This window comes from Panthera leo, chromosome A3 (genome assembly GCF_018350215.1).
Source record: "Panthera leo isolate Ple1 chromosome A3, P.leo_Ple1_pat1.1, whole genome shotgun sequence".
NCBI lineage: Eukaryota > Metazoa > Chordata > Mammalia > Carnivora > Felidae > Panthera > Panthera leo.
In genome coordinates, this window is record NC_056681.1 from 6,105,023 (window position 1) to 6,116,542 (window position 11,520).

At 52.5% G+C, this 11,520-nt stretch overlaps 1 long non-coding RNA gene across 1 annotated transcript; it reads right to left on the bottom strand.

The window, feature by feature from the left end:
* Positions 1–1,870: 1,870 nt before the first annotated feature.
* Positions 1,871–4,014, bottom strand: LOC122214864. The gene is made up of 2 exons (XR_006200110.1): positions 3,686–4,014; positions 1,871–2,071 (listed from the first exon to the last, which is right to left on the bottom strand). It is a non-coding gene; the product is annotated as an uncharacterized LOC122214864 (long non-coding RNA).
* Positions 4,015–11,520: the final 7,506 nt, after the last annotated feature.

Genomic DNA, 11,520 nt, shown 5'->3' on the forward strand with positions numbered 1-11,520 from the left:
AATCCAGCCCTGAACGGCCAGAACCCTTTCCCCCCTCTGTGGCTGCTTTCAGATTGTTTCCTTCTAGCTCCTTACCCAGCAAGGAAACGCGCGAAGGAAGTAACGAACTAACGATATTTTTCTGAAACAGCAAGTGAAACCCCCTCCGGGCGCTGCTGGAAGCTTGAAAATCTGTTTCCTGCATGGATGTCTTTACCAAGTTCCACCTACGAATAATATTCCACATTCGTGCCACGCTCCAAAACCGTGGCTGAGGATCGTTTTCCTTGGGGTGAAAGGAGCTGTCGTTCCCGAGAAGGAAACGAAGCGAAAGCCACGTTTTCACAGAAAATGCTGCTGGATGGTCCGGGCACGCAAAACTGGGGAGAGCGCTACTTGGGAAAGGGAGGCACAAAGGGCCCGGAGGCCCCCCCCTCCTCGCGCGTGCATTTAAAAGGAAGCAAAATGCAGGGAGGCCTCGAAGGAATAAAAAGGTGGCGTGGCCTAGGAGCAGGTTGAAGAGCTAAAATCTCAGCTGAACGAGGGTGCTTCCTACCAGACCTTTACAATGGGTTCACAAGCTGCAGGTAGATAGGAATTGAGGGAGAGTCCTACGCCGGTAGGCAAGAGCCCCGCCCAGGTCTCTTTGCTTATCAAAGGACGAGCAGTCTGGTTCCCTTCCAGCACAATCTGCCTTGTCTGTAGCTGGGCTCGGTGGGGGTGGGAGGGGACGTCGATTTCCAGGTGGCTTTGGGGGCAGACTGGCCATGTGCGGGAATATGGATGTTCTGTGATCAAATATGCCTAAGCAGGTGCATCATTCCTGGTCCAGGTCCTGTCCCGGGTTTGACCTCCCAACGCGGCCACGTGTGTTCCTGCTGCTGGGGATCCAGGGAGCACTTGCCCGGAAGGTTGAATGACTGTCCACGGCAGGGTGACGCCAGCCAGAGGACTGGCCGCACCCCAAGCAAGGGCACAGGCCCTCCCCCATTCATGCAGGGTAAATACAGCCCACAGACAAGCTCTCCTTTCCCCTCAAGGAGGAGAAATTCCTTGGGGCCAACATTCCCTGGAATTTCTAACTCCCGGCTCGGTGGGGGATTGAAGCCCAACACTTCATCTTCCCTTTGAGACTGGATCCTGATCCAAAGCCACACTGGCTATTTGGCCATCAGAAATATCATCCGGACATTCTCACAGATCTGACTGACAGAAATCTTAAAAATTGACGAGGTGGGCCAAGGCATGGGGATACAGGCCCTCTCAGACCTGATTTTGGGGGAGTGCAAATTAGAAGGATGTTTTTTGGAGGGCAATGTGTCAGAAGCTCTCAAGTCTTTGCACATATCTTCTAGTGTGGCGTTTCCCCATCGCTAGGAATTTAAGCACAGATCTGTGTTTACGTCTGTGACAAGAATATTGTCTGTAGTAACAAAAAACTGAGCCTAACCTGTGTGTCTATTAGCAGGGGATTGGTTGCACGGGTTCGCTCACACAAGGACTATGGATCCAGGTACTGTAAGTGAAAAGAACAAACTAGAACAAAGTGTATCGTACGTTAGCTTCCCGTACAAAGGGGGAGATGCATATACCCGGCCGTGTATGCACAGAATATCAATGGAAGGAGACCCAGAAAGTAGTAAGAGCATTGCCTCTAGGGAGAGATAGCTAGAAAATAGGGGGGGGGGGGGCGGGGAGATGGGGCAGGAGAGAAGCTTTTCACTGTTGCGTTTGGAAAAAATGCTTACGGGGTGCATATGTTGTTTTATTATAAGTGAACTGAATTTTAAAACGCTTAAATGCCCCTTAATTCCACTTTTGTTCTCTGTCTGATGATAAATTTACCCTGCAGACCAGACGCAACTCGGACATCACGTGGGTGGCCGCGAGATCCAAATCAGGAGCTGAGTTTTATTACACTTGGCAATTCCATCTCATCAGTTAGGCAACGTCATTTGCTGTCATTTGCTGTGCCGAGTGTTGTGTCCAAGTCTGGCTTCGGGACCTCCAGGTAATCTGGTGCTGGGCTCAACTGTGAAAGGGTTCTGACTCCAGGGAAGGCATCAGAGATGAAATCCTTGCTAATGGTTGGCTATAAAAAAGGGGGGGGGGGAGGGGCTTCACTGAGTGAAGAAAAGAGTAAATAAAGTAAGATCAGAGACCCCTCTTTCCCAGGAGTGATCCCCTCCCCCAAATTTTTGCTACGGAAAAGGCAGTTTCTGGGTTGGAAAAGAGGAGAGAGAGAGAGCGCGCGCGGGTAAAGGTTTCCTATGGAGACGGAGCCTGGCCCTGCCAGGTGCAATTAACGCATATTCGCAAGTGATGAAGACTAGATTATTGCCCCCAATCGATTCCAGCTCTAAATACAGAATATATAAGAGAAATGACATCCCTTACCCTTGAAAAAATAATTATTCATCTGAAGGAGATAATTGGAGGAGCGTGCAAGACAGAATGCGCAAATATATTCATAACAATATTGTTTTAAAGTGGAAACAACCTAAATGTCCATGGGGGGGACTGTTTACACAAATCTGGGCAAATCCAGCCTGCAGAGGGTAGGCGGCCATTTCATAGGAGAATGTAACGTTGATATTTACAGATATGGAAAAATGCCAGTGACAGTAGGTTTAATCCAGTTGTAAAATCTGTAGCCCGTGATCCCTCTCATAAAAGCAGGGCTCTGTGTGGGACACATGCTACGTGATGTAACCTATACAGTCTGACAGAGAGACTTACACACACAGGTTTGGAATAAGGATAGGAGGATTAATACTTTCTTTTTACCTTGTTAGGACGGTCTAAGTTTTCTAGAAAGTGTTTTTTTTTTTTTTTTTCTAAGTGCAAGAGGAAGGAGGAAAAAGAAACATGCCAGGCTGTTAGAACGGCTTGCCTAGAGGAGGGGGGCCCCCTGGTAGGAGGAGGGCAAAACAGGAAACTGCGGACTTTTTCTGCACAAGGGTCTGTCTGTATTCCGTTCATTCATTCATTCACTCACTCATTCATTCCAGCCATAGTCACTAAGTCCTATTATGCGCTGCAAAGACCCAGATTAAGCCGTGTGTATAAATCCCAGGGGCTGCAAAGGTCCAGATTCTCACGTATGCAGAATAATTCCCAATGAACACGATTGCTGCGAGGTCTGATGGAAGCCGGATAACGTCAGGTCGAGCCCGTAACATTGCCGGCCTCGTGGGTCGAAAGTGGTCGGCTTCCCCGCACAGTCACGTGGCTTGACGTAAGCCACTGAGCGAGCATGCTTTCGAAACTGCAACTATCCCACTCCTTCCCTCTCCCCGACCCTCCTCCAAAGGACGGTGGGTCTGCTGTGCCAGCCAAGGCGGCTCACGGGGACACGCACAAGTGTGGGAGAGAGGCCAAGCGCTGGGCTGTGGGACTTGTTGGATGATTAGTCTCGTAATTAAGAGAGCATTTGGGGCGGGAGGGGGGGGGTGGGGGATGGAAAACCACCCCGCCCCCACCCCCGCGAGCCTCACCCGCGCCCCCCTCCCGGCACGCCCGCCCCCGCCCCCGCCCCCGCCCTGGGAGCTGCGCGGCCGCCGCTCCCACCCCGGCGCGCGGGCACCTGCTCCGCGTGGACGCGCGCGGGCGCGGGGCGGGGGTCCCCCCCCCCCCGCCACCCCCGCCCCGAGTGGCCGCGCGGTCCATCTGCCCGGCGAGGGCCCGGGTCCCGCCAGCCCCTGACCTGCAATCTGTCACTCTCCGCTGAAAGGCGGCCGCGGAAAAGCGCGCCTCCCGCTCGGCCTATTGAGAGCGTGAATGCAAAGTGGTCCAAGTTGACCCGCCGCCAGTCTCCGCGGCTCCAAGTCGGCGAGGCACCCTACAGTTTACACAGCCCGGCTCAATGCAGCCTCCAGGCGCCCATTCAGGCGGGCCTGCATGCAAAAGAGCCGGCCATTAGATCATCGTAATTATCCCATTGACATCGCCCGGGGCCCCCGTGGGGGCCGGGAGCCCATCAAACGCGTCTCTAATGAGGCGCTGCGGGCCTTTGTGCGCGCCGCGCCCCCTCGCCCGCCGCCGGCCCGGCCGCAGACAGGCGGCCCCTTTCAGGCGCATTCAGCGCCCTGACCCCCGACCCCCAGGGTTATGACATCAGCAGCCCTGATCTGTGATCATTTTTATTGGCACACACTCAACGCTTGTTTCCTGTGTTTAACTCCGGCCCCCCCAGCGCACCCCTCCGCTTGGGGCTGGACTCACTGGGATCTAATGGGCATATGCCCCGCGCCACAAAGTGCGCCGGCAGCGTTCTCACAAGGGCCTGGCCATTATGCCCGCGACGACAACCGGGGACTCATTATCTAGGTGCAGGGACCCGCTAATCGCCGCCACGCCGAACAATCCCAAACAGATGTGCGCACTTTATGAGTTTTAATTAAAATGGGCTACTCATTTTTATCAATGCACTTTTTCCCCCCAAAATTAAAAAGATGTTACTTCCTCGTAGTGTTTTGCAAATTACGCCTTCATAAGGGTGATTAAGAGACGCTTATTTGGAACTAATCGGGGTTTTTTCTTCGTCTTTCCTTTTAACGTGCTGCTGCTAAATTATTTTTTTTTTTTAGGAATTAATTAAACTGGAGGTTTAAAAAGATTCTGTTTTCTTATGTCACAACAACTCCATAAAGCGGGGGAACTGTGTGCGCTTCTCCCTTCTGATGCAAAAGATGGCAATTTACACGAATTCCTTAATTTCAAACGTGGTTTGACAGAAACGCTCCACTTAGCGGTTTTCAGCTGGGTGTCTGCTTCACTAGTATGATCAGTTCCCGGTTTTTTTGGTTTTTTTTTTTTTTTTTTTTCCTCCAAACTGTTGGACTCGGTGAAGGACATTATTGTTGCTTCTTGACTCTGAGTTTATGAAAGATCCACTTTAAACAGAGCAGCTCGGGCTTTTTAAAGTATAAACTCGATACTCTTGCCCCAAACCTCTTCAGCACATATGGTTTTTAATGTAAATTTGTTTAACCACAACCGTAATTTAATTTGCCATAAAACTGAAATGAAAGTCATCACAAACGAGCCTTTGACTTGAGTGTCAGTTAAAATAACCATTTGCGGAGAGGCCAGGCCTTAAAGCAAATGGCATCATTTCATTGCAAATAGGCACCAGAATTAGAGAGAAGAAAGGATTTCTGTGGTTGGAGGTCACTAGGCATCCACGATGGCAAAACCTGAGCCCTTCATATGAAATTGTATCACGACTCCAGAGGTGTTGTCCTTGCGTTAAAACACTTGGGGTCCTGAGTGCAAAAATAACAATAGTAATTAACTTTCAGGAAGAGAACTCAATCAGCATCGTGTACAGTCTAAAAGTCATGGCCGGGGGCGCCTGGGTGGCGCAGTCGGTTAAGCGTCCGACTTCGGCTCAGGTCATGATCTCACGGTCCGGGAGTTCGAGCCCCGCGTCGGGCTCTGTGCTGACGGCTCAGAGCCTGGAGCCTGTTTCGGATTCTGTGTCTCCCTCTCTCTCTGCCCCTCCCCCGTTCATGCTCTGTCTCTCTCTGTCTCAAAAATAAATAAACGTTAAAAAAAAATTAAAAAAAAACAAAAAAAACAAATGGCAACCGCCTCTACGTCCATCTTGAAGCCCTCCTGATTTTTCGAGAAGTTTCTCTTGTGACCTCAGTCTCTGCTTACAGTCACTTCAAACAGGGATGCAGAATGTTACCGTGCCTCTCCCATGTGAAGATCTCAATCTCTCTCTCTCTCTCTCTCTCTCTCTCTGTCTCGGGCTTCCTAAAACCGAAAACAACAGCCACAGCCCAAGCGAATGGCATTAGATGAATTGAAAGCAGACACACAGACCCACAACCAGACACACATAGACACACAGCCCCCCTAGACACACACACCGCAATTCTGCTTTCACCATCACGATCCACAACAAATAATGAGGATTCTTGTCCCGTCAGCACCCGATCTAAGTTTTCATTAGCAGCAGCTCAAAATCCTGCCCTGAGCTCCCCGGAGGGGTGAGAGCTGGTGTGTGTGACAAGGGCCTCAGACTCTCTGGAATTCCTCACTTTTCATTCCACAGCCAGGTTAGGAGAGTAATCAGATTTGACCGTGAAAAACAGCACTATCGCTTGAAAAATATAACCACCGGGGACGCCCCAGATCAGCCCCTGCCCTTTTGCAGATCCGGGTGGCCGCTCCCCAGGCAGGACTTGGCCCGGCGCTTCAAGGAGATGTCGTCACATCTCCTTTATCAGAGGGCTGAGGATTAAAGGCAGCTGAAATGGAAACCGTGTGCCTCGCCATGATTAGGTTTATACAAAGTCCGCGGGCATATTGGAGCTGTTAGAAATGCAGCCTCAGAACCGTAAATATTTAGCCATCCAAATCCCTAGGCAGGGTCTTCAGAGAACAGGTTTTAGCTGGAGCTGAGCCGGGTCCCTGGAGCACCTCACCTGCTCACTCCCCGGCGGAAGATGTTCAAGTTCAAGCCTGGGAGACGGTGTAGAACACCGCCGTCCCGTAGAAATATAACATGAGCCACAAATGGGAGCCATATGTGCGATTTTAAATCTTCTAATGGCCACATTAAAAAAAGCAAAAGGAACCAGGTGAAATTAATTTGAATAATGTATTTTATTTAATCCAATATATCCAAAATATTATCATTTCAACATGTCACCAATATAAAAACCTACTAATGGTAGATTTTACATTCCTTTTTTGGTACTAAGCCTTTGAAATCGGTTTTACGCTCGCAGAACATCTCAATTAGGACCGGCCGCGTTTCACGTGCTCTGCAGCCACACGGATCGGCAGCTGCCGGAGTGGACCGCGCCCTCCGGGGTAGTGAGAGTCCGAGCCCGGGGACCTCGCTGCTCGGGTTCAAGCCCCGGCCCCACCATTACCTGCGGCGCGAGCCGCTTGGGCTTTCTGAGGCCTCCGTTTCCTCATCTGCTCAATGTGTCTGTGCGGGCACGAAGGGGGTGGCGATAGCACGGCACCTACCTCACGGTGTGGGTGCGAGGACTACGGCAGAGCATCGGTGCGAAGGCCTGAGAAAAATGCCTGACACTGTTCTCACTCAGTCCTCGGTAAATTCTGTATGTCCGACAAATAGTTAGCGAGCAGGTGCTATGCCTTCTAGATGTTAGGAGCGTGGCAAAGCCAAAAGGGGTACAGTCCCTGCCTTCATAGAGCTGAGAAGTGAATTCAATCAGTGCGAGGCGACAGCTAATAAAAACAAAATCGATATCGGGTGTTGATAGAGAGGTTTGGGGCGCCTGGGTGGCTCAGTCGGTTGAGTGTGCCCGACTCTTGATTTCAGTTCGGGTCATGATCCCAGAGCCGTGGAATTAAGCCCCGAGTAGGGCTCCATGCTGAACATGGAGCCTGCTTAAGATTCTCTCTCTCCCTCTTCCCCTCTCCTCCGCTCATAATCTCCCTCTCTCTCTCTCAGAATTAAAAAAAGATATAAAGGTTTTGTTCTACTGTGTAGTTGGGCCAAGAAAAGGTGATACTAAGACCCGGAGACATGAATGAGGCGAGGTTACTGGGTACATGGTCATCAGAAGGAAGGGCATTTTAGGCAGAGGGAAGGGCAATGCAAAGGCACCGAGGCAGGAACCTGCTACATGTGTGGGAACGGCCGCTGGGAGGCCAGCGTAGCTAGTGTAGAGAGAGACAGAGACGGAGAGAGGAGTGTAGAGTGTGGTCAGAGAACAGTCTGGAGGCTGGATCCCATGGGTGCTTGTCAGCCACGGTAACAGTGCTGACTTTACGTTGGGAACCATTGGACGTAGGGAACCATTGGAAGGCTCTGAGCAAAGAAATGGCCTGGGCGGCCTTGAGTCTTAGTGGAATCCCTCTGCTGTCCTGCGGGCAACAGGTGGTAAGAGGGCAGGGCACACAGCAAGGCCAGCGAGAGGCTCTGGCAAGAATGCAGCAGAGAGATGATGGCGGTGGGGACAAGGAGAGGGTCCGTGACGGACTTTCGCTGGAGGCAGAGCTGACCGTTTTCTGGTGGCTTGGATGTGCAGTGGGAGTGAGAACGTCGAAGATGAAAACAGGGCCTGTGGCCCGAACACCGGGGTCACGGAGTTACCAGTTCGTCCACGTGGGAAGATTTGCCACGAGTCTAACGTGCACCGGGGACTTGGCCCTGTGTTCTCTGTAGGCATTACGCGTCCTGGCAGCAACTGTCTAAGGCAGGCACTGTGATTGTTCCCATTCAACAGGGCAGATAACTGACGATCAGGGCGATGAGACCACCCAGCACCCAGCTGGACCCACTGAGTCCCAGTAAGGGCTGTGGGTATCTCCAGGGGCCTGCCCCCACCGCCTGCTGGCTCTCTGGCCGTCCCCAGCATCTTAGCAGAGGTGAGGACTGGAAGCCCACCCCTCTGCCTCTGTCTCCCAGAACCCCCTGGGCCCACCCCCCTCTGCCTCTGTCTCCCAGAACCCCCTGGGCCCACCCCCCTCTGCCTCTGTCTCCCAGAAGCCCCCTGGGCCCACCCCTCTGCCTCTGTCTCCCAGAAGCCCCTTGGGCCCACCCCTCTGCCTCTGTCTCCCAGAAGCCCCCCTGGGCCCACCCCTCTGCCTCTGTCTCCCAGGAGCCCCCTGGGCTGATGGCAGAGACCTTCCCCCCTGGAGCTCTCAAACCACCAAGCTTGGGTCAGTCTTGCCTGAGGGATTCTGAAGCTATTTGCTTGGTCCTGGGGGAGGATGCTCTGTGTCCGACGGGAGACGAGACACGTATGGCTGTAGTCACCCTTCCGTGGGCCACCCTGAACTCTCCACAGTGAGGATCCGGCCTGTGGGGGCCAGTGTGGCAGGCTGAGTTCTGGTTCCCAAATCCCAGAGACCTGTAAATGTGGCCTTAACATGGCAAAAGTGACTTTGCAGATGTTGACTGAGTTGTCTTGCATTATCCCCGTGGCCCCCAAACACAACCACAAGTGTGCTTATTGGAGAAGGGCAGAGGTGTGTGACCACCCAGAGGGTAACGTGACACCAAATCAAGACGCTGCCTTCCTGTCTTTGAACATGACCGTGAGCCAGAGAACGCAGCTCCAGAGACCGGAAAAAGGAAACAGTTCTTCCCTGGCACCTCCAGGGGGAGCGCGGCCCTGGGGACATTCTGATTTCAGTCCCATGAGACCTGCTTTGGACCTCAGACCCCCAGGGACGTAAGAGAACCAATTTCTGTTGTTTCAAACCACCAAGGTTGTGGTCGTTTGTGAAACTGACACGGCCTCCTCCGCCCTTCCCGCGACGACTCGGAGGGTAAGTGCACAGGGTCTGGGTCACACAGCCGGGCCCCATGACCTCGGGCAAGGGAAGTCACAGGGACAGGACCAGAGGCGCGTGAGACTCCAACAGGAGCCAGGCCTTCTCCCGAAATGTGCACGCCCTCAGCGCCTTCTTCTGTGGTTCCAGGACTCACAGTGGGGACTTCTCAGAGGGAGAGATAGATCAGACCTCGTCGTCACTTTCTGAGTGACGTATTGAGAAATATGATAACAAAAACTGTGGCGTATTTTTAATGTTTACAGTGTGAATGTTTACGCCACCCCAAAACGTGCCTCTCTGACGCACGGATTCTTTCGAGCTGAAGGCAGTTGACAAATGGAGGCAGTGTTCTCCAATTGCGTCCCATCTACGAGGAGCAGAGCATGAGTTTGTTTCCTGGGGGAAAGGTATGCGTCTTGCTCCGGGAAGAAGAGAGCATTCTTTTTCTTTTTTTGAGAGCAAGCCAGCGAGCATGTGTGAGCAGGGGAGGGGCAAAGGGAGGGAGAGAGAGAGAGAGAGAGAGAGAGAGAGTCCCAAGCAGGCCCCGTGCTGTCAGCGCACAGGCTGAACCCACGAACTGTGAGATCATGACCTGAGTGGAAACCAAGAGTCGGCCGCTCAACCGACTGAGTCCCCCAGGCGCCCCAGGAGAACGTTCTCACCCCTGGAGGTGGGGAACGACGCCAAGATGCATCTGTACAAACAAATCTACTCAGATAACCTTTATCTTTCATTAGTTTCCCGATACGTTTCCTGGGCGCTTCCCCACAATGCCCTGCCCCTACCCCGAGCCCTTTTCCTTTGTCTCATCACGTCTCTCCAATTTATTGTTCCTTATTAAAATAGTACTTAAGCCCTGAGGCCTATCCGTTTCTTTGAGTCTTCATTTCTTATATACAAAAGGCATGCGCCCATAAAAATAGTAACATCAAACAAAATGTGTGGTTTGCTCTTTCGTCTGTCTTTGTCAGTTTAATTCTCAGGTCCCAGGCACAGAACCTAAGAGGGTAGAAGGAAAGTCTGCCCTCTCCTCCACATTCAACAAAGCCATTCTCTTAACCCTCAAGTTACAATGCTGTACAATTGCACTATGTATGAGATGACTGTGGGATCTATAAAAATAATACTCTGGGCAGAGTGGAGAATGGTCTGGGCCACAAGGCAAGACACATGAGAGTTTAAAAGTCTGTCTTCTCGCCAGCCCTGGGAGTGTTCTGGGGTCGTGTGCACGACATCGTGAGAGGTGACGTCCAACATCGACGTCCAAGGCCTTCCGTGAGGGTTGGGTTCCGTGCTGAGCACTGAGGACCGCCACCGGCTTGGCCCCTGAAGCCCACACAAGGACCACCGAGGCGCCCCTGCAGCCAACGTTACCGCAAACGGGGCGCAAGTGCGTGATTGCAGCCGCTGGCCGGAACTTCGGAAGTCACGGTCATGGCCACGCGGGGACCATTCTTAGCCCAACGGGGTTAAAGCTGTCACCTGAAGCGTGAGGGGAGGGAAGACACGTGAGGCTGCCGTGGGGGGAACAGCATGAGAATCGCATCGTCGTCTTCTACCCAAGGAAGTCCGGGCACCTGACTGAAACGAATGATGCCGCAGGTTAGGCTGCTGTTACATTGTGGCCATAAACAGCAAGCCGCAAGCGGAATCCCCATGAGTTTGTTCTGGGGCTCGTGGGTGGGGGTGGGGAAGGGGGGAAAGGAGAGGTTTTGGTTTGATTTTGAGAAACTTTGACTTTTAGAATTGTGTGCCTGTCCTCTTTTTTTTTTTTAGACGATCTGTATAAGTTAAATGAAATTGTAATGGGGGAAAAATGCAAGGGCAAAATAAAATAAACCGAGGGGGAAGAATAGGAAATGAAATGAAATGTCTGCTGCTTTAGAGGCTGCGGGCTCCTGGTGCTGGGGGTGAGGCCGGGAGACAGAAGCAGGTATTGGTGGGGGGAGGGGTCCCGGGGAGGCCGGCATCCTGTGGGGGGTGAGGGGGGTCCCAGGAAGAGAGGAGCTTGGAAGAAGGAGGTGTTGGGAAGAGGAGAATGGGGAGAGAGATTCATCAGCCCGGGTGGAGGTGGGCCGGTGGGGACAAGGGTTTTCAGAGCTGCTTCTCTTACCCAGCGGAGGGGTGCTCCCCTGCCAGAAACAGGTCAGAAGCAGGAGGGAGGAACAGAAAGGGAGAAGGAGGACGGGAGCCAGGGAAACTGGTTTGTTCAGGTTTGCGTCAGTGGAATTCAGAGGTTGCGGGGTAGAATAAAAATAAGGAGCCTCG